The 21,537-nt window shown below is 37.3% G+C and overlaps 1 long non-coding RNA gene across 1 annotated transcript; it reads right to left on the minus strand.

Annotated features, from left to right (window-relative positions):
- Positions 1–12,786: 12,786 nt before the first annotated feature.
- LOC132843148 (uncharacterized) lies at positions 12,787–21,115 on the minus strand. The gene is made up of 3 exons (XR_009648103.1): positions 20,936–21,115; positions 16,996–17,181; positions 12,787–16,464 (listed from the first exon to the last, which is right to left on the minus strand). It is a non-coding gene; the product is annotated as an uncharacterized LOC132843148 (long non-coding RNA).
- Between the last annotated feature and the right edge of the window lie 422 nt (positions 21,116–21,537).

Genomic DNA, 21,537 nt, shown 5'->3' on the forward strand with positions numbered 1-21,537 from the left:
TGATTGAAGATCAGGAAGTCTGGGTAAAGGAACGAGCGCCCCCTAGAGGCGGAAAACAACACTTCGTTCCTGAGGCGAAAGATTTTCAAACTGGTTTAGATTATTAAGTAATATACAAAACAAGTAATACGATTTTAAAAAAGTGCATACAAAAGACAGGATTTTATTTTGTAAAAAAAATGTTTATTTATTCAATTATCTTTAATCTTAAAAAAAAAAAAAAAAAAAAAAGATGCCGGAGAATTCACCCTAGTGGGATACCACTACATCATAGTGCACCAAACAAGTCAAGTCAAGTCAAGTCAGGAAGCTTTTATTGTCATTTCAACCATATATAGCTGTTGCAGTACATAGTGAAATGAGACAATGTTTCTCCAGGATTGTGGTGCTACATAAAACAAAGACAGGGCTAAGGACTTAGTAAGTAGTCCTAGCCACATAAAGTGCAACCTAGTGCAAACAGTGCAGGACAGGACAACAAGACAGTGCAGAACAAAAGACAGTGCAAACAAAAGTTGCAAGACAATACAAAAAATACAAAAAAGACAATAAACAGAAACAGCGCTGACCAGTGTAAATACTGTATGTTCAAACAATATTGCACACTCACATTAATTGCAAGGGAAGATTTAGTATATCCAGTGCTTTTGTGTTTGGACAGTAGGGGGAAAGAACCCTGAAGAACCCAGAGGAAACCCATGCAACGATTGGAGCTGTGAGGCAGCTGTACTAGATAAATAAAAGTCTTAAAAGTTTAAGGGTGACACATGTTCTGAGAGGTATTGTAGGGATTTTCAGAGTAGCAAAGGGTTTCAGAAGAGAAACCGCTTGTGTGGTTTATAAAAAAAACATCAAGTGGTTGTGTTCCATAACTAAAATATAATTATAAATATCAACACCAGTAGTGGAGTGGTTAGTAATTTTTTATTACCTAAGAGCAAAGGCACTATACTGTGTTTATGTATATGAGATATATTGTAGTTTTGCTCATTTTCATGAAATGAAGGATGACTAGTTAAAAGAGGTGGGTTGTAATGAGTTACATTTACTTAGTTACATTTACTTCCGTAAATTCTTTGGGTAACTTGTACTATGTTTGGTTGGAAGATAAAGACTGAAGCAGAGGAAGACGTGTGCGAGTTGTCAGAGGCATATTACCCTTGGCCTCGAGTTCAGTTTATGTTTTCACTCCAAGATGTCAAAAAGAATAGTTTCATAATACGATGCTTGCTGATGCTTGATGGCAGTTTCTGGATTAATTTCAAATATATCTTTCTTATGTAGGGCACCTTAACTTATTTCTTTAACATTTTTTTACATGATTAAATTATTAATTTATTCTCAGATATTCATTTTACTTATGTAGGATATTTAATTTTCTCATATAGGACATATGATTTTATTTATTTAACAGCCTGAAACACAAAATGCACCTTTACATGATTTACGTGTAATCAAGTGGCATATGTGAGATTATTGACAGCTCAGTTGTCTCCAAAGCTTGCATGTGTTTTCCACCTACTCATCTTTCAGTATGAAAGGAAATAAGAGTCCCGTTTTGTTTTACAGTATTATTTTAAAACCTACCTACTAATACAGCGTGATAGTTGCAGAATATCTTATGCTGAAGGAGTTTTTGTCATTCATGATTCAGATGCTGATTTCATTGCACACTTAAGTCAATTAAGGCAGATGAACAGTTCAGCTGTAGGTCAGTGCAATGATTATACATTCAGCAAGGGGTTAATGTGTTTTAATTGCACTTATATTAGTAGGCTGTGTTTCTGTTCTTGTGCTAATAGCAGGCATGAGATGATATACAGGGTTCTTGGTATGAAACTCGTCTCTATGTGGAGGCTTTGATGTAGCCTAATGCATATGTAGTAGATCAGATCTTATCCCCATATTCTCTTTAAAACAGAACATTGTGCACTGTGGTCACATTACTTTCACAAACTAAAAACTAAATTCATTCATGCGTATTATTGCTTGCTCTTTTTAACCACATGGCGCACACTGTTTTATATTAAAACTTAACATTATTATTGAGTCAGCGATGAAAATATAGTATATAAGAATATTGTCCCAGACTTTACTTTTTTCCGATGGACAATAAGTTGTGTTTCATAATATATAAAAAGTGTTTTAAAAAGGAGTTTTTGGTCAGAAAAGACCAAGGTTTTGGGTAAGAAAAGCAAGTGTCTTATTTATATATACATATTTTTGTTGTTTTGTCCCACAAGTCCCCATGAACCTGTGCCCCAAGTTCCCCATGACTCTGTACCCCAAGTCCCCATGACCCTGTGCCCCAAGTTCCCATGACCCTATGCCCCAAGTCTCCATGAACCTGTGCCCCAGTCCTTTCATACAGACTCCAAGTCCCCATGACCCTTTGCCCCAAGTCCCCATGACCCTGTGCCCCAAGTTCCCTCAGACAGACTCCAGGTTCCCCATGACCCTGAGGAGAATAAGCACTACAGAAATTGTTTTCTTGTTTCCCCATTTCTTTCCACTCTTAGGCTGAGAGAGAGAGAGATAGTTTCTAAGTTCCATGGCTGTAATCAAGAATAAAAAAATAAGAATGTATAAATGCACTGGTGTTCTTCTTCTTATTGTTATTATTTTTATTTATTTTTTTCGGTGGGGGTGGGGGGTGGCTGAATGCATTAAAACTACACTTTATTAGAGTGAATACAATGAAAAAGCTCTTGATACACTTCCAGGGCCATTCAGCAGACAACCAATCCTGACCAATCAGACATTCACATTCAGCTCTGATCCTGGATCAGAAAGCCCACTATCAATCCTTGTCTTTATTAATATGTGTGCAAAAGCGGTGCTGATCCTCAGACAGTGTACCTGCTATTGTAGTATCTGTGAACAACGGTCCAACTCTCATTTGTATTCATAACATGTAACACAAGGACAATGTGTATCTCTAAGCCTTCTGAATAGACAACCTTGAAACTCATGTAAACAACCAGGGACCAATTACTTAATGAATCAGCCTTAGACATAATAAGGCGACAAAAAGGAGGATGTAAATGCATTTGCTCATCATCACAGAACATCATTATTTGTGCCTGATTCTTGCTGTGAACTCAAAAAATACTATGCTGGCTATTCAAAGTCAATGTATATTTATTTAATAGGTTTAGCTGTCCATTATCTGGGTCAAGCTCTATTTGACCAATAGCATTTTTATTCTTAGACAAAATTATATTTCAGTATCAAACCAAGTCCACCACTGTCCAAAACCAGCACAAGGTAAGTTTAATGTTACGTTCATGCTCACAGAGACTTGCAATGACATAGTGACCAGAAATCGTTCATTTCATTGAGGGCTGGTGACTAGATGTGGGCGTGTTCAGCGATGCAACAAAATTGAGAAAAATTAAAATTTATGCTAATATGGAGTTTGGTGCTGCGACTATACCAATGGGAGTGAAGTAGAACACACATGATCTGTGAAAACAGCACACACTGCTTCTCCTTCATCAGAATCAGAATCAGGTTTATTAGCCAAGTGTGTTGACACACACAAGGAATTTGGTTCCAGCTCTTTGTGACTCTCAAAAGTACAGACATAAATAGCACTATACTATACAAGACAAGATGATACAGACTATACAAGACAATGCAGATGATGTGATACAATTTAGACATTATGAGTATTAAATATGAATACAGAATTTATGACTGATCAGTTATGTACATAAAGTGTGAGAGCGCATGGGAGTGCAAATAACAGTATTGTGCAATATTATGCTTTTGTACAATATGCAGCAGCAGTAGTGTGTGTAATATATACGGATGATGTGATGACTGACAGTTCTGATAATGCAGTACTTATAGATACAAAGCAGGGAATAGAATTATGATGAGTTGTTAATCAGGGTGATTTCCTGGGGAAACTGTTCCTGTGTCTGGCAGTTTTGGTAAACAAAGCTCTGTAGCGCCTGCCAGAAGGGCATCTTATATTATTGGTGAATTTTATATCCAAACACCAAATTGTGGGGGGCACGGTGGCTTATTGGTTAGCACGTTCGCCTCACACCTCCAGGGTCGGGGTTCGATTCCCGCCTCCACCTTGTGTGTGTGGAGTTTGCATGTTCTCCCCGTGCCTCGGGGGTTTCCTCTGGGTACTCCGGTTTCCTCCCCTGGTCCAAAGACATGCATGGTAGGTTGATTGGCATCTCTGGAAAATTGTCCCTAGTGTGTGATTGCGTGAGTGACTGAGTGTGTGTGTGCCCTGCGATGGGTTGGCACTCTGTCCAGGGTGTATCCTGCCTTGATGCCCGATGACGCCTGAGATAGGCACAGGCTCCCTGTAACCCGAGGTAGTTCGGATAAACGGTAGAAGATGAATGAATGAATGAACACCAAATTGTCTTCAGTATATATCAATTTAGCAGTAAGAAAACTGATTTGTTGTCATCTGTTGTCAAATGCTAGTTGCACCGCTCACTTATGGATATTATTATTGTGGCAATCAGTAGTAGGGACGCTTACAGTCTACTTCACAGTACAGCAACTGGAGACTTCAAGTGATAAAATCGCAACAACTGTGAACATAGCTTTAGTCAAGACAAAATCTTATAGTGGTTGAGGTCAAGTAAAGATTAAGTCCAAATGAAAGCAAGCCTGACTAAAGATCAAGACGGAAAAGCACCATGATTGGCTTATTTCATACACTGCTTAAATAATTAAGCTGTTTTCTATAAGAAGAAAATACTCCTTGTCATACTATGTCCATGTGAAAATAAAAGCCAACACAAATGTTTACAAAAGACGGTCAAGTTCAAAACCAAGAAAAGTCCAAAAATTCAATGCAGTAAACTAGTTCATTCCCATTGGAGTGCAGCATTAAAGCCTTGTTATTTCAAACAGAGGTAACTGAACAATACTTCTCATTGTAGGTGTGTATATATTATGAAAGTAATCCAACGCCAGTCAATAATGTAGACAGCAATATCAACAATTTGAAATGATGCATATTTAATTCGTATTCATTTTTGTAGATTATGTTTTAGTTTATCCATACGTGTTAATTAATATATGAACTAACTAATGTGTGCATAAATTAATGAGATTCATGTCATATGTAAATATTAAAATGTAGCTCGTCATTAGTTTGTGATTAGTCATCATTAGTTTATATTTATGTAAGAATAAATTCAGGTATTGGTGCATGATTATTCATGTATATTTGTTGTAAAGTGTTTAAAAAAAGTGAACGAATAAATGAAAAAAATGATCAGTGTGTCTTTTTGTTTTGTTTTATTTTTAGAAACTAGCAGTGTTAATAAGCTCTAAGGCTTGTTGATGTGTTTATTGGCCATGAAACAGTGTTATGTGTACTTTAATCACCAAATAAATTCAGTTGTTTGCTACACAAGCCGTTATTCATGGTCCTTCTTTCTATGTTGTGATTAGAAACAGTTTGGGATGCATGAAAAGCTCAACATGAAAAGCTTAAGATGAATTCAAATAGCACAAAAGATCGATTTACACCTCCGAGGATCAGCCAGGGTCATGAACCGTGGGCCTCTTTGAAGAGCACCTTCTTTTAGCCTGCTTTGTTGAGGAAAGAGAATGAGCACCATTATCTTCCATGGCTGAAATTCATACACAATCACAGTTGGCTTAGTTGACTGTCTCAGAGATTCTGCATTATCTCATTATGACAAAAGGGTCCAAGATTCCTCATCTACTGTAATGTAGGTCTATTCAATGTGCTCTTATGGGACAGTTATAATAATCTGGGGGAAATATCGGAATAATTGTATCAGATCAATAATTGTATTAGAAGCTAAAAGAAATGTGGAAAGAGTTGAAGGTTTCTATTTTTTAATGGGTTTTTAATGGGTTGGAATAAAAATTATTAAAATGATATGTGGTATTTCCTGTATGTGTTTTAATGTGTAAATAAATGCTGAAGGCTTTCTGGGTAAAGTTTAGGTGACTAAAATTAAAATCAATGTACATAAGTTGGGAATTATATATATAGTTGGGAAATATATATCTCGCTGTAAACACAAAGCTTAGGCATCAAAAACACAGGTAAAGATTGGTATTGTTGGTGTGGACTATTTGCATCATATCCAAGATTTTTTGGCAGCTACGATGCCTCGTCTTATGCTAACCACAGGTTCTAAACATATTGGAAAAAACCCCAAAAGGACATTGTGGATGTCCTTGACCTGCCTCTATTTTTATTCCACACTTAGAATTCAGGATTTCAATTAGATTTTTTCAAATGAATTTTGTTGTTCAAGATAGAGATATTTGTTTAAGGGTTTTTAATGGTTTTTAATGGGCTTTAATGGGTTTTTAATGGTTTTTAATGGGATGTGGTAGCCTAATGGTTAAGGTGTTGGGCTACCAATTGGAAGGTTGTGAGTTTGATTCCTACATCCACCAAGCTGCCACTGCTTGGCCCTTAACCCTCAGTTGTATAAAAAATTAGATAAAAAGGTAAGTTGCTCTGGATAAGGGCGTCTGCTAAATGCTGTAAATGTAATGGTTTGGAATGGATTGATGAGGTATTGATTATAGTATTTCAATACCTCATCAAGCTGCTGCTATTACTGTACATAAGTGTGTATATGTTTACTTGAACCCTCTTTGTTTGGATTCTTATATTTTTGCCATTTTATTGTATAATTTACAGAATGCACACAGGTTGGTGCTATTTTATATTTTTTGTATTTGTCCTCTAGTGATTTGTTTTGTCTGTCTGCACTGTCATTTGTCTTCATTGTTTGCATTAGGTTGCATACGATGCACTTTATGTGGCCAGGACAACTTAAGTCCTTAGCTCTGCGTTGTTTTATGTAGAACATCTGAGCTTGTGTATTGTGTAAGTAATATAATGCAATATGGAAGTAAACTACTATTATTGTTCTTGCTTGATACATTTTCATACTCTCTTTACTCCGTTAAATAAGGATTCTCTGTTTAAAAGCATATTTCAGGAATCAAAACAGACCCAACGTCATGTAATTAATCCTAATATTAGACAAGAAAAAAATTGTTTTGATGGCCACTAATGGTTAAGGTGCTTCACATAATAGTACACTAATACCAGTAATTGACTTAGACTGAACTGGCCACAATTTGCTACAAAAATGGCTTTTATCGTCCATTAATCCGATCATTTAATATCTGATAATGGAACCATGCAGGACAGTGAACTGAAGGACAGAACAGGATTAGCATTCAGGTTGGGGGTACAGGGGCAATCAGTGTTGCTGGTAGGATTTGAAACTTACAAAGGATATTCTACAGCACAACCTGACAAACAAAGCCTTAAATGTTTATCCATCCATCCATTGGTTTTGTGTGTATCCTTCTAGGGGCCAGTGTTGGGCAGTAACGCGTTACTAGTAACACGTTACTGTAACGCAGTTACATTTGACAGTAACGGATACTCTAACGCATTACCTTTTAAATAAAGTAACTCCGTTACCGTTACCATACAGTATGGTGCGTTTGTCCGTTACTTTTTTAAATTATTTCATTTTGGCTAAAGTGTAGCCTACAGCCTAACCTGTTTACAGCAGTGACGCATTGTAGGATTGGTGGATACAACCACTGTAAACATGAAGAAGACGCACTGTGGGTGTGTTTCCGTTTATTCATGTATGTGCGGCAGTAATGGCGAGTCAAGGCGAGAGCAAGACGAGTTTCTCAAAGTGGAAATATGCTCATTATTAAAGAACGTTCTTTAAAAAAGTAACTAAAAAGTTACTTTTAACAGTAACGCGACTTTTTAGTGTAAGTAATCAACAAAGTAATTGATTACTTTTTGAATGAAGTAACTAGTAACTGTAACTAGTTACTATTTCTTAGTAACTAGCACAACACTGCTCAGGGCCACATGAAACCTGGAGCCTATACCAAGGAACTTGGGGCCCAAGGCAGAGGACACCATGGACTGGGTGCCAAGTCATCTCAGGGCACCAATCAGCCAATAATGCATGTCTTTGGACAGAGAGAGGAAACTGGAGTACTACAATGAAACCACCAAAGCGGTGGAGGGTGGAGACAAATGTTTTAATAATATGTACTCTATAGGCAATGAGTATAGCTAGCGCTCAGCTGTTGATATGTGCTAAAACAAATAACCAACCAACCAACCAACCAACCAACTCTTGATTGATGATACTCCAGCTATATTAGTGCACGTGTACTGTTGTCACAGTGCTGTGATTTATTTGAAATTCAAGACAGTAAAAATAAAGTAAAAGGAAAGAGAACATACGAAAGGTGTTGTAGCCGTTATTGTTATGCCAGGACGTCCTCACTAAAGGCTAAAATGAAATTCAAGAAGCCAAATAACAGAAAATATTCTCAAAATTTCATTGCATCATGGAAACTGGGATCTTTTTCCTTTGGCCTAATTGAAAGGAGTGGGTTGAAACACAGCTCTAAAGCACTCTCGGTGGATGCGGCATGGTTTAATTGGCCTAAATTGATGTGAATTGAAAGCACTCTGTAAAAAGCAAGACAACGCGCTGGCGGTCGGCCTGATATAGCCCATAATATGAGAGCGTGAGGGCCCTTAGCCTCCCATTAGCATGGAAATGCAGAGAATGAGCATCCGGCATAAAGGATTTTAATAAACGCGCTTCCTCCCGGTAGCCTCAAGCTGGAGAGGGATTCAGTTATTTTCTGAGGCTGATTGTTGGCATTTGTGCTGTGTACGAGAGTGCTTTAGCCAATTTCTCCTAGTTTTGGAAGGAGCATAATCAAACTTTGGCTAAAATGTATCACTTAACTAAGTAGGCATTTAGCTAAGCAGAGCTTGCAGTAGATAGTCAGCTTTAACCTTGCATTCCTGACCATGGTTATTTTGTGAGACTCCCACTCAGTGTGCGCTGACCAACGAATCATTGCATCGGGGTAACTAATGTTCTATTATTTCTTCTGTCCTGCATATTTACATAAGCATGCACTGATACTTCTGTTTTTATGTTAACAAATAGTGTCTTGTTCACATAACCATGTCGTTAGCTAAGCTATGTGTAAATGCCTGTGTGTACATGGTGTCCTGGGATGTACCAATGTCCCATCCAGGGTCTTTCCACCTCACATCCGGGGTGGGCATCATTGGGTCTGGATCCACCACAACCCTCATTTGAATAAAGTGACTGACTTAAGGGAGAGTGAGGTTTAAAGAAAGACCAATATTATGGGGTAAACCAGCATTTTCCCATTTTACTGTATGTAGTTGATCAGCTAAGGCATGTTTGAGGATGTAAGTTTTACCAGCTTCCAATTTATCATTGCATTATTGAATTCTGGATTCTGATTGGTCACAAGATGTTGACTGATTTTGTCATACAGCAGCTCTGACGGTAGCACAGCTGCAAATCACAGGCTTATATTCAAGCACTTGTTCTAATACGTTATTGTTTCTAGGGAGAATAGGTGTAAAAGTGTTTCTTAATAAAGTAAGGAGTAAATGATATTACATGAACAGGAACTCAAATGGGCACAGGGTGTAGTAGATTTTGGAGTGCTTGGCATTTTTCTGTGGAGGCATGAATACTGACGGGGTCATTGCACAATTGAAAGACAGAACAATTTTATTTTACAGATAACAGTCCTGGCCTTGGTTTTTGCAGTGTGGTGTTTTCAGAAGGTTCCAGAAGCCTTTAGAAATGTATTTGTTTTCAGAAGTGAAAGGACGTGGAGCTAAATATTTTTACAACTGAGCTTTGTTGTCATATTAATTTTCTCATCGCTTTGCTGCTCCTTTCCAGCCAAAATGAAGCACAGCAGGTGAGGACAGAAAGATAAGTGCAGCTGCCCACTCAAAAAAATCTCATTTACTCTACGGGGCAGTCATAGCTGAGTAGCAAGAACTGATTCAAGATGTCGGTGGACTAGTTCAGCTTCTCACAATGTGTTAACCTTGGGACACACGGCAGATGGAGGAGAGCAAATCCATTAGGACTTTCTTTTCTATTTCAGCAGGAGTGCCTCAAATGAGAGGGTCCTGGCCATCAGAATGACAACCTGAAACCTATAATTTCGAGAGGGTTACGTGTCAATTTACACTTTAGCTCTTCAAAGCTCTGTATTTTGTTGCTACTCTGTGTGTTATGGTGACGCTTCTGAGACAGAAAGGAGAAGCCTGGTCAAAAGATGTGACAGTTAAAATGATAGCGTATTATTGATGGTGGTATCTTACTATGCATTCTTCTTTTTAAAAGCCTTATGCTATCAGTGATGGTCTTTAAACTAAGAGCAGCATAATGGAGGTTGTATGGAGGACCACCCATTGGTATGTGATTTTCTCGGTCATTGATCACTCTTTTTATTCATTATACAGCAGCACACCTTTTCACATGATATTCCCTGCTACTGAAAATTAATTAACTACATGCTAACTTAATTTAACTTTATTTTAGATAAAATTGTTTCCTGTTAGATAAAACAATCCCCTCAGAAAGTATTAGAAAAGCACAGACAATTCTTTTTTTTACGTTATAAGACAGTTTTAGGGCTTGGTGGCATAGTGATATGCATTTTTATCACATACCTCCAGAATTGGGGACTCAAGTCTCGCCCTGGCACACAAGGCCACCCTGTCCCGAGTGTCCCCTGCCTTTTACCCTGAGACCCCTGCGATAGACTCCAGGTTGCCCATGACCATGTCTAGTACAAGTGGTTAGGAAAATGGATGAATGATGAAGACAATTGAGTTCCATCATCAATAAAGATCGATGAGCCTGTTCCAAAAGCTCACACTTTGGCCTTTCCATCATTTTGGTAGTGGTTAATCTTGGTTCCAGAACTTTTGTGCCTTCACACCAACCAGCTTAAATCAAAAGTAGACACTGAGCACTATTTATTATTTAAGAAATCAGTCTAAGGCCTGTAAGTCACATATTACAGTATGTTTGGTGGGCTGAAACAAAAGGTGCTAAGTTATTTAACACTCATCATAACAATATCAGCAAATTAAACCTATCACCTTTTCATCATCTTTTAGACTTAACCCAAAATGTCTACATTGTAAAGCACAAAGAATGAAAATATGCTCACTGTTCCAAAATGTCTGGAAGAAGTCATATATAAATACTCACTACTATTATATTCAGCACACTAACTGTCTGCCTGCTTTACAGTGGCTCTGTTAATGGATAGCCTGAATGTAACAAATAGCATCAGTATGTTTGTCAAAGATATTGAAATTCCAGTGGAAAATTGAGATGACAAAAAAAAAAAAAAATGAATTTTTATCAGCTTAAGGCCAGGCCATTCCACAGTGAACATTTTAGATGCTCTTGAACAGCCCAAGCTACATGTACAGTATAAATGTGGTCTCAGATTATTCAAGTAAGGTAAATATGAAAAATAAATATAAAAATATAAAAGTGTACTGTAATTTTACATATTAGGAAACACATGTATATTAGGAAATATATGTATTTAGCAATACAGCTCAAAATATGTATGTATTGTAAAAATACATGTACTCTTGATTTGAATTCTTGAATATGATATGAAATTAAAATTATGTAAATTATATACAATGTATGTCATAGTCACTAGATACCAAGCCAATTGAACACTAACGGGAATCTCTTATATATATATATTCTTTTTCATCGTGTTTCATCTCTCCAGTACAGTTCCAAAGACTTTTTTGGTGTTTATTATCTGTGTTTGAGAGTTTCAGGGCACCAGACTCAAGAGACTGTATTTGCTCTTACACCAGGTTAACCTTGAATCATAGAAAACCAAATAAACAAACCTTTCTGGGAATATTATTTTAGATATTTTGGTCTGTTAAGACAAACATAAAGGCTAAAACTTTAAATGTTCAGGGTGGTTTGGTGTTATAGTAACTAACACTGTTGTATTCACAACTCCAGGGTTTCGGACTAAATCTAGTTTCATCCTGGGTTTATTCTTGTTTTACACCCAGTGTTCCTGGAACAGGTTCCAACCTTGGTCAAAATAAAGACCCCTTAAAAGCTTAACTCTATACCACCGCAACTGTTGCTGCAAAGACTAATATGCAACAACAACTGTAAAGCCGACCTTCTACTGCCCATTAAATTCATCTTCATACAGGCCCGTTATGGCTGCTTTGTGCAGTGTGGTGGCTTTGGTGGCGAAGACCTTCTCCTCCTTCTCGTAAGAGTGCTCATTTCCATCAAATCCTCTCTGCATGTGCCTACACAGAGGGTTTGTCATAAGGACATAATAATGCATAGTAATTATAGGAGAAGATAAAGAGAAGGGGAATAAGAGAAGATAAGAAAAGGGGGGAAGGTTGTTTACTCAGGTTAACATAGTTTAATTTGATATTTAACTTATGATCCTAACAAGATCTGTCTGTGTAAATAGAATCAGCTACATTAACACATTATGTAAGGTACCAAGGATCTTCCTCGTTTTTTGTGCTTTGTCATGTTGCTTGCTTTTTTCCTCCTGAAGTTGTTCTTTTTAAATAACCTTTCACTTAGTTAAATAATGAAACTTCTTGAGAGCTCTCCCACACAGATTGGTGAAGACTCATCAAGTAAAGAGGACACCGCTCAAGACATCTTCATATTTAAAACATAGCTCCAGGACATTTCATAACACACAAGTTGGCTCTCAAAGCTGAGAGGAAACTGAAGGGGAGGGCTTTGGAAAAAAAAGAAAATGAAAAACTACGAATCAGACAGGACAAGAGGTGGGCAAGTAACCATCATCCCCCTCACACAAAGCTCCATCACTAAATCTACTCTTGACTGATTGCTGTAAAAAGAAAACAGGAAGTTGCTCTTTCAGTCATGTTTTTATTGATTTGTCTACGCACATTAAATATGCACCTGGAGTGTAGTGCATGAAAACATACTGTCTGAAACAGCAAAACAAAATTCAAGATCATTTTATGACTTAACCTCGAAACATAGTGTATTTATATACTGAGTTGCATTTTATTTCATAAGGAATATAAGCTGAAAGTCTGAAGATATGAATGTTAGGACAATATTCATAAGCTGAAAGTCAATAGTGAAGATAACTCATGCAAAAAATTGTCATCTTTAATACTTTTTTGAATTTTTAATCCATCTGACAGTCATCTACTCAAGATCTCGCAAATTTTAGCACAGACCATTCTTTCCGTTTTTCTTTTGGCACATATCAAACCGAATCTCAGTGAGTATTATTAGACATTTTTGCACAATGTCACAAATATGCTGTGGATTTCAAATTTAGTATTCTAATACTATTTAGTTGCAAGAAAGTAAATTGTGGCATAATTTTTTGATGAACAGACATAAAAAAAAAAACCCTCTGTCTTGGAGGGTGTTAATCTGTGTTAATCTCATGTGACTTATATCAGGCATGTTACAGCAGATCAGTGTACACATTAATAGCCATGATACAAAGCAATACATGAGGAGGATATGGCAGACAGAGAGAGAGAGAGAGAGAGAGAGAGAGAGAGAGAGCGCAACAGCGAGTCAGATAATGAAGTGATCAGACTAAAAATACTAATACATTCTCTTTAACACAGAGACCTGGGTTCTGGACACTACTTGGTGAGGAATGTGTGGAATTGTTGATATGATATTCTTAGAATTGCATGATGGGAAAGTGAAAATGAAGCACTATACATACACATATATTATAGCATAGTCCCATAGTCCCATATCTACCTCACACTCTGAGCACCTGCCCTCAGTTACAGTAACCTTTCCCATCAGCCATATACTTTAAGACACATGCAGACGGTGAATGAGCCTGCTGAACATCTCTAATCAACACTGTGTCTCATTAGGAGAGACAGGCCTAAGTGCATGTTGGGGGAACAACAGGATTCTGCCAAATGCAGACTTAAATGGAACTGGCCACAAGTGCTTCAGCACAAAGCTTATTTCTACAGGCATCTCTGGCCTTTTGTTTTGGTGTGTTTGCACAGTCTGGTGGTGGAGAATGTTGACCCCTCTTCCCTCTGGGACTGATTATCTTCCACATTCCCAGTGATCCTGGAGATCAGTGAGGTAAATTGAAAAAGGATTCAGGAACCAGTCTACAGGGAGACATAACGCTTGATAAAGGTCCGAAAAGTATCTGACGATAAGCTCAGTGTCTAGCTCTCCTGTTGGAGAAAGTGTGGGAGATGCTAGCTGAAGAAGAGAAGAAGAATTACAGGAATATTTTCTTTTCCATCTACATATCATGAGGTGGGGAATGTCATAGATGTCATAATAGATATATGAGTCTTGTATAGTAAGTGTTTATGTTGTGTTATAAATATCTGGAAAGTGGAGTTGAAGTGAAGTGAACTGTGGAGGAAAAGTGAGGACCAGAAGATGCCCATCAAGTAATATTGTGTACGTGTGTCACAAATCAATTTCTTTATATTGGTGGTACAATGTGAGATCATGAAGGAACAGTACATATTTTTAATAAGCCAGTCTGTTAAATCTGTTTACAAATGTATTCACACCCTGTTGCTAACGTATTAGAAATTTTACGTATGTTACGTATCTCCAGAAATTTACCACATCCATCAATGGAAACTGACTTCTAATGGACCAAAGATGTTGTATCATATGGAAGTTGGATGCAAACATAATCCTTTTTGAGTTTGAATAAAATACAACCAGAATAAACAAAGTCACTGGAAGATTTATAAACTGAGAAAATCAAAAATCAGGAACATGATTTGCTGCATACAACAAGTGCCGGCAACAACGGTCTGACAAATCAACAGCAAATAAGCTACTATGAGTTGAAAGCGCAGAAGTTGTGCAGGGAGAAAAATCAGGGAGAACAAAAAATAAAATAAAATAAAATAATTGTGATTAACAAAGAAGTCACTGTTCAAAAAACATTGGAGAGTGCCCTCTGATGGCTTGGTAGAGAACCTGACCTGGAATGCAACAGCCTAATGAATCAGCAGTGCAGCTCTGAAATAGTGAACTCTAGTTTCTCTTTTCTTCCATTAAGGTTCTCCTCACTGTGCAGGAAGGGTAGATTAGGGGTATGAAGTATGCTTATGAAATATCAGGAAAGGCCAAATCATAAATCAGTGAGTGTTGCCCAGCATGTTTCCTGGTTCCAGTTCTTGTAAACATTTTGACACTATAAAATCTGGTGTTTGTACTTAGGTCACAATTAACAGATTACATAATATACTGCTATTAGCAGTAGAAATATTTGTAATAAATGATTATATTCTGGCTATGCGTTTTATTTTTCAGAATCTGTTTAACTATGTAGTGACTGCATGCGGTGTTAGCAGGAGGATACAAGGGCACGATATTTTGTCAGAGTAAAGTAAATAATGAAAATGGTAATGTATCCTTAGCCCATTTTCTTTAAGGGTGTTAACTAGACTGACACACAGCTTCAGCATCGTATCATTATACTATTTTTAGCCTGATGTAAAGAAAAAGCAAAATCTTTCCACCATTACTGCACTGCCGTTTTCTCAAGCACCACTTATATTTAAACGTTCCCGATGGGACAGCAGAGGCAAATCAGCCAATGCCTTTAACTAATGTCTCAGAAATTTAGTGTTCTGTGGCAGCTGATGGCCACATAATCATGCTGCCTAAAAGACAAGTGTCTGTTCTTTTGAAGCTCATGTATATATTCAGAGTCTTGCTGATTTCAAGGTCATTTTGGCAGATCTACCTCTGAGCATGCTGAGCAGGAAATTACCAACAGGTTTCTTTTATTACATAATTGTGAAATGTTGAACAGACATGTATCAAGAGCTTATAATTCCTGATGCATTTAATGAGCCCTGCTGATTTATAAGCCGTACTGATTGAAGTACCTGTGATCTGCTTAGGACTTTGCTGGAGGCTGAACTCGAAATGAACATAACTCATTATACAATCACTTTTTTTCTTTTGCATTGCAGTAATAAAATATTAGGTTGTGTAATGCTGTATTGATTCATCTGGGTGCTTTCTCTATTTTCAGAAGTGAACAAAGCGCTTCAGTCTTTCATAATGCCTCATGGTGTCCAATCACATGATCTTTCAACTGATGACCTCATCATTATTTCAATCAATTTGTTTTTGAGAAATTAATTAATTAATCATTAAAAATCTTCATTCAATGCTTGATATGTAAAAGTACAAGAGAACAATTTAAAATAAAGATACTTGTATTACATAGAATTACTGTATATCTAAACTTTCTGTATACACATTATTCTCAGTATTGCATTAAAATAAGTTATGTCTGCTCCTGATGGCTTTTAATAACCAGCTCAGGAAAACCGGTCCTGCTGTCCATCTCTCTGGTAAAGTACAGATCAGTGGCTTCCCCTAGAATCACTTCTGCTGTAGTGAACACTTCCAGGTCACCCAGCACATGACCGCCGACGGTCCGGCCTTCCCTATCAGCGAGGCAGATATGTAGATGAGCTTCTGGGTTTAATGTGCCTACAAGAGATACAATCTCAAAACGCTCCTGCAGCTGAATCACCTACACACACACACACACACACACACACACACACACACACACACACACACGCACACACACCTGTAAACTAAACTGTTCACTGAACAAATTAATTAGTCATAAAATACATTTCTTTGTGCTCGGGTCTTCATCAGTGAACATCTGAAGACTTGGCAAGAAGGAATTAGTATTATGTCTGTAATGATCTCAAAAATTACACTGTGCTGTTAGTTCTTCAGGAACGCTTGGGTGCTTAATTCCACTATACTATAAACCGATGTAGAAAGGAAGTTATTTACATTTGCATTATTTCCTCTCCAGTGTCACCCAAATGAGGACATGGTTCCATTTTGAGTCTAGTTCCTCTCAAGGTTTCTTCCTCATATCATCTCATTCTCTTTCTATACTTCTGTAAAGCTGCTCTGAGACAATCTCAATTGTTAAATAAATTGAATTGAATTACATTTATAAGTATTTTGAGAACCTCAAGGCTCCAAAACTAAAGAAGCATCTCAGTATCTCAACTGTATTTGTTATATTTGTGATATAGACCTGATTAGTGTTGTCTGCCGTTGCGTTGGCCAGCCGTAGTTTTGCCTTTGTCACGCTTCCCACGCATGTGATGATGAACGGTGCTTTGAGCTGCTTCTCCTCTACAAATGCCTGCAGAGACGAGAGTAACTCCTGTCCTGGACCCAGACGCAGGGCAAACACACTCAGAGATGAGCTTGATGCAGCCTACACACAAACACACAAAGAAACAAAGATTGTGAAGGGAGAGAAAAAGAGAGAGAGAGAGAGAGAGAGAGAGAGAGAGAGAGAGAGAGAGAGAGAGAGAGAGAGAGAGAGACTCCATGACTGCTAGATAAGACTCAAGAAAACATGTAGTGACTACAAGACATAAACAATTTATAAGATTAAATAAAAAAAATCCACCATTGATCCATAGTGTATCCAAGCAATGTGTAAATATGTATAATAGCACCATAACATGAGGTGATATAAGCATGCATGTGCTTTGTAACACTTTTGCTAACACTAATAAAGAAATAAAAAAATGTATTATATTATATACATATAATTCTATTCTAATAGAATTCACACATTTAAAATTCACCAATCTGATTGATGTTCTGGTGTTATGGTGGTGAAGCAGGTAGAAATCTCACAACTACAAATTACTTAGTGGAACATGTGCGAATTCTTGGACCACTTGGATTGTTGAATCTAACTTGTCCCTTGGTGTAAATGATGGTAAAATATCCACCTGGTATCATGAATGACGTGGTCAGTCAGTCCTATGGTGGAATGGTTTGGTTCCTCATGATATTCTAACATGACATTCACACTGTTAAGGCACCAATGCTGCTGATGGCTTTGCACGTTTGGAATTGTATTTTATGCTCTTTATATTTTTTACTGGTATCAAAATATTATATATTGCTTATTTTTGTGTCATTATGAGAATTGACTTTGAATATAATGCATATATGATAGAGGCTGACAGTTGTTTTTCACATCTGTTTTTCACAACTACACAAACTTCATGTTGTTAAAATTCAAAACGTTGAATGTGGTAGCTTAGTTGTTAAGGTGTTGGGCTACTGTTTGAAAGGTTTGCGAGTTTGAATCCCAGGTCCTCTAAGCCACTGCTGTCCCCCTGAGCAAGCACCTTAACCCTCAATTGCTTAGCTCAAAAAAAAAAAAAAAAAAGAGATAAAATATATAAGTTGCTCTGTATAAGGGCATATGATGTAAAAGCAATTACTTTGTTACATCAGAGGCAAAACAGTAAGATTTAGTTCAGCTTTAATATCAGAATTCCAGAGTCTTTTGGAAAGAGTCTGGAAGAGTCTAGAAATGACTTTAAAAAGCTTTAGATTGTAGAAGTGGGAGTCATTTAGTTAGGAGCCATTTCCTAACAACTGCAAGTACCACAAGCCTGCAAAACTAAAACTCTTCTGATCACACAGACTATATTTGGAAAGAGGCACAAAATAACTTCCTTGGATGAACAACATTTGGTCAACTGAACCTTAAGGTAACAAATAAAATGGTGAAGGAGTTGGAATCATCAACTATGAAATGTACATCCGTTATTAAGAGAGTACATTTCTATAACCTGTTATAGCCTGTTGTAGAAAGAAGCAACCGCTATTCCGAGACCTGTGTAAAAAAACAGGCTGAAGTTTGCAGAAGATCAACATGATGAAGATCTCGCCTTTTTGAAGAGTGTTTTCTAGGTAGAACAGAAAACTGTTCTGGTTGGGCCATGATGATCATGGAGGTGAAAGGTGGTGTTACTTCAGTGGTTACAATGCTAATTAAGCTCCTGATCAGTAGGCTGTGATTTCAGATCCCAAGACTACTAAGGTTCTACAGCTGGGTCCTTGAGCAAGAGCCATCAAATCACTCTGGATAAGAATATCTGCCAAATTACATAAATGTAGTATTGGAGGCATATTGCAAGGCCACTTCTTTTAACAAACATTATATGTTCTTGTTTCCTCCCTTTCTTTCCTTGTGTCCTCTCCTCAGAACGAGGAGCTTGGAAAAATGCACTAGAAACAATGAAGAATTTAAAGAAATTACAAACCTTTAGTTATCAAAAAATAAATATGAGCTGCATCGTGAGCCTGTTTTATGCTGTGCTGTCTCACATTTGTCTCACATCTGACCCATTGAGTGAAATTATTTAATGGGACACGGTTATAGTGAGACAATATTGTTAGGTGTCTGAGAGAGGAGTAAACCTCGGACAGGAGCGGCTGCAGATCTGGAATTTCACAAAATGCGCTCAGTGTTTTGTGTAGCCTCTAAAGAAACTGTGAGGTTGTGTATCTGTCAGCAGAAGAAGGCTTCGGCAGTGTGTCCTTTTCTCATTACACACCGCATGCTGTGAATGCACTAGAGCTTTTGCACAGTTTGTGTTTTGTGTTCCATGGGTCAGCGCATCCATTCAGTGTGTCTTTCTCTCGTATGTCTTTATCTGCCTCTAATTCTCTTTCTCCTGCGGACTGGCTTCTCTGTCTGTATAGGCTGCACACACCCACCGTCTTTCTGTGTCTCTCTATCTCTCTGTTTCAATGAACTCTTCATGGGGCTCAAAGGGGCACAGTGGACACCTGTAGGCTCTGTGGGGGCTTTTTTTTAAGGCCTGGGCCTCCTGACACTAGCCAGCTGGAGCATTTTTAAATTCAGACTGTTTCCCGGATGAAACAGAATTGTTTGGATAAAATATAAGCAGACAGCCAGGACATGTTTGGTGTCTGAAGTGTCCTTGTAATGAAAGATTTAGATTTAAAGCAGTTTAGCATTGTGCAAACTGCATGTCTGAATTCTTACATGATCTCAAAAGACATCATTTACCTCAATTATGTTAAAACAGTGTGAAAAATCAGAATAAAAAAGTATGTACACATTAATCATGTTTTTTTTCTTTCTCTGCAGCTTAGTTAACACTTACAACATTTCAAGATGGTTAAACCTAAAAAAATTCAATTTCACCTGCTCCCTTAATTAAGATCGTGACTAAACTTGATATCCTTGGTTTCAACTCACAAGTAGTCAAGACTACGGATCAGTTCTATTCAATTTTTGAGTTAAAAAGAAGACAATAGTACATATAACTTTACAGGGCTATCATGTTTTACAGTGCATTTCAGAATCTACCTTTTAGATTTAAGGACACCTTGATGTGCTTTTAAAATTTACACATGCAGTAAGCGTTATGCTAATTCCTCTCTTTCTTGATGATCCTAGTTCTGTCAGAAAACAGGACAGTGGTGGATCAAGCGGTTAAAGCTTAAAGAGTTGTTGATCGGAGAATTGGTGTTCAAACTGCTGGGCCCTTGAGGGTCGCTTTGCCTTTAACCCTCTCAGCTCCAGGGAGGCTGTATCATGTCTGACCCTGCGTTCTGACCCCAACCTCCAAAAGTTGGGATATGCAAAGAAAGAATTTCACTGTGCTGTAATGTATTTGTGACCAAATAAAGGCTTGCATGTCTGTCACATTGCTTTAATTTTTTACTAAACTGCATGGAGAAAATACTAATTAAACTCTGTACACTACAGCACAGACACAACAGGACAGGCTACTTTTCTGTTCGGTATTCTGTTCACATGAACACTTAAAGTATATCATGCAACTGTTAAATTCAAGGGTTATCATTTTCCATAACAAGAGCTCCGGTCTCCGGACAAATCACATATTTATATTAATGCACTCTTTAACTAATAGGTTATTGTGCTCTAATGTTGTGTTCAGATATGTTTCTATAGTAACAGAATGGTGGATTCTCTGCATAAATTAAAGTTATACTGTGAGAACATGTTTGTGTTTGAATGGAGTCTTCTTCCCTGATAGTGTTTTTGATTTTTTTTAACAATAAAGCTAAAACACTCACATGCACATACAAGCACAGATAGTATGTGCTATCCCACTGTAGCAACCAACAGCGTTATTAAATTTATAGTTTATAAGTAAGCTTACCATTAGGTCTCTGGAAAAGCTGCTGCCTTAATGTATTTCTTTACTCTGAACACGAGATCCCTCTTGGAACCAGGAAAAATATAAAAGATGACAGTTACAAAGCAATAAACAGAATAATGTGAGAAAAGTACAACGTATAACTCAGGTAGAATGTGCTGTAGGAGACAAAGAATGTTCAATCAATAACAAGTGGAATGGGAGCAAAGGTCAAAGCTCATGATGTGGAATGTCCTTAAACCAACAACACATTCAGCTTAAATTGCTTCACATGTTTGTTGTATTGAATTGAAATTTTAATACAGAAAAAAACATACAGGCAAAGTGACTTTTAAGATGTCATGATGAGTGACAGACAGATGCATTACAAATAAAACTGCAAAATGTATTGACAGCATTTGTTTAAACATAAAGCAAATGTTATCTAATGAACAATGAGTGGTCTGCTATGGCCACCTGCTGGTCAATACCAATACATACTGATAGGTATAGTTCAGAATAATTCTTTTGGTGGCCAGAAAGTCCCATTTAACCCCTTAAATGCACGATTAAACAAAATATACTAACTCATTTTTTCCTCATCTATTTTTTTGCCATTAATGGAT

Source organism: Tachysurus vachellii, chromosome 3 (genome assembly GCF_030014155.1).
Source record: "Tachysurus vachellii isolate PV-2020 chromosome 3, HZAU_Pvac_v1, whole genome shotgun sequence".
Classification (NCBI taxonomy): Eukaryota; Metazoa; Chordata; class Actinopteri; order Siluriformes; family Bagridae; genus Tachysurus; species Tachysurus vachellii.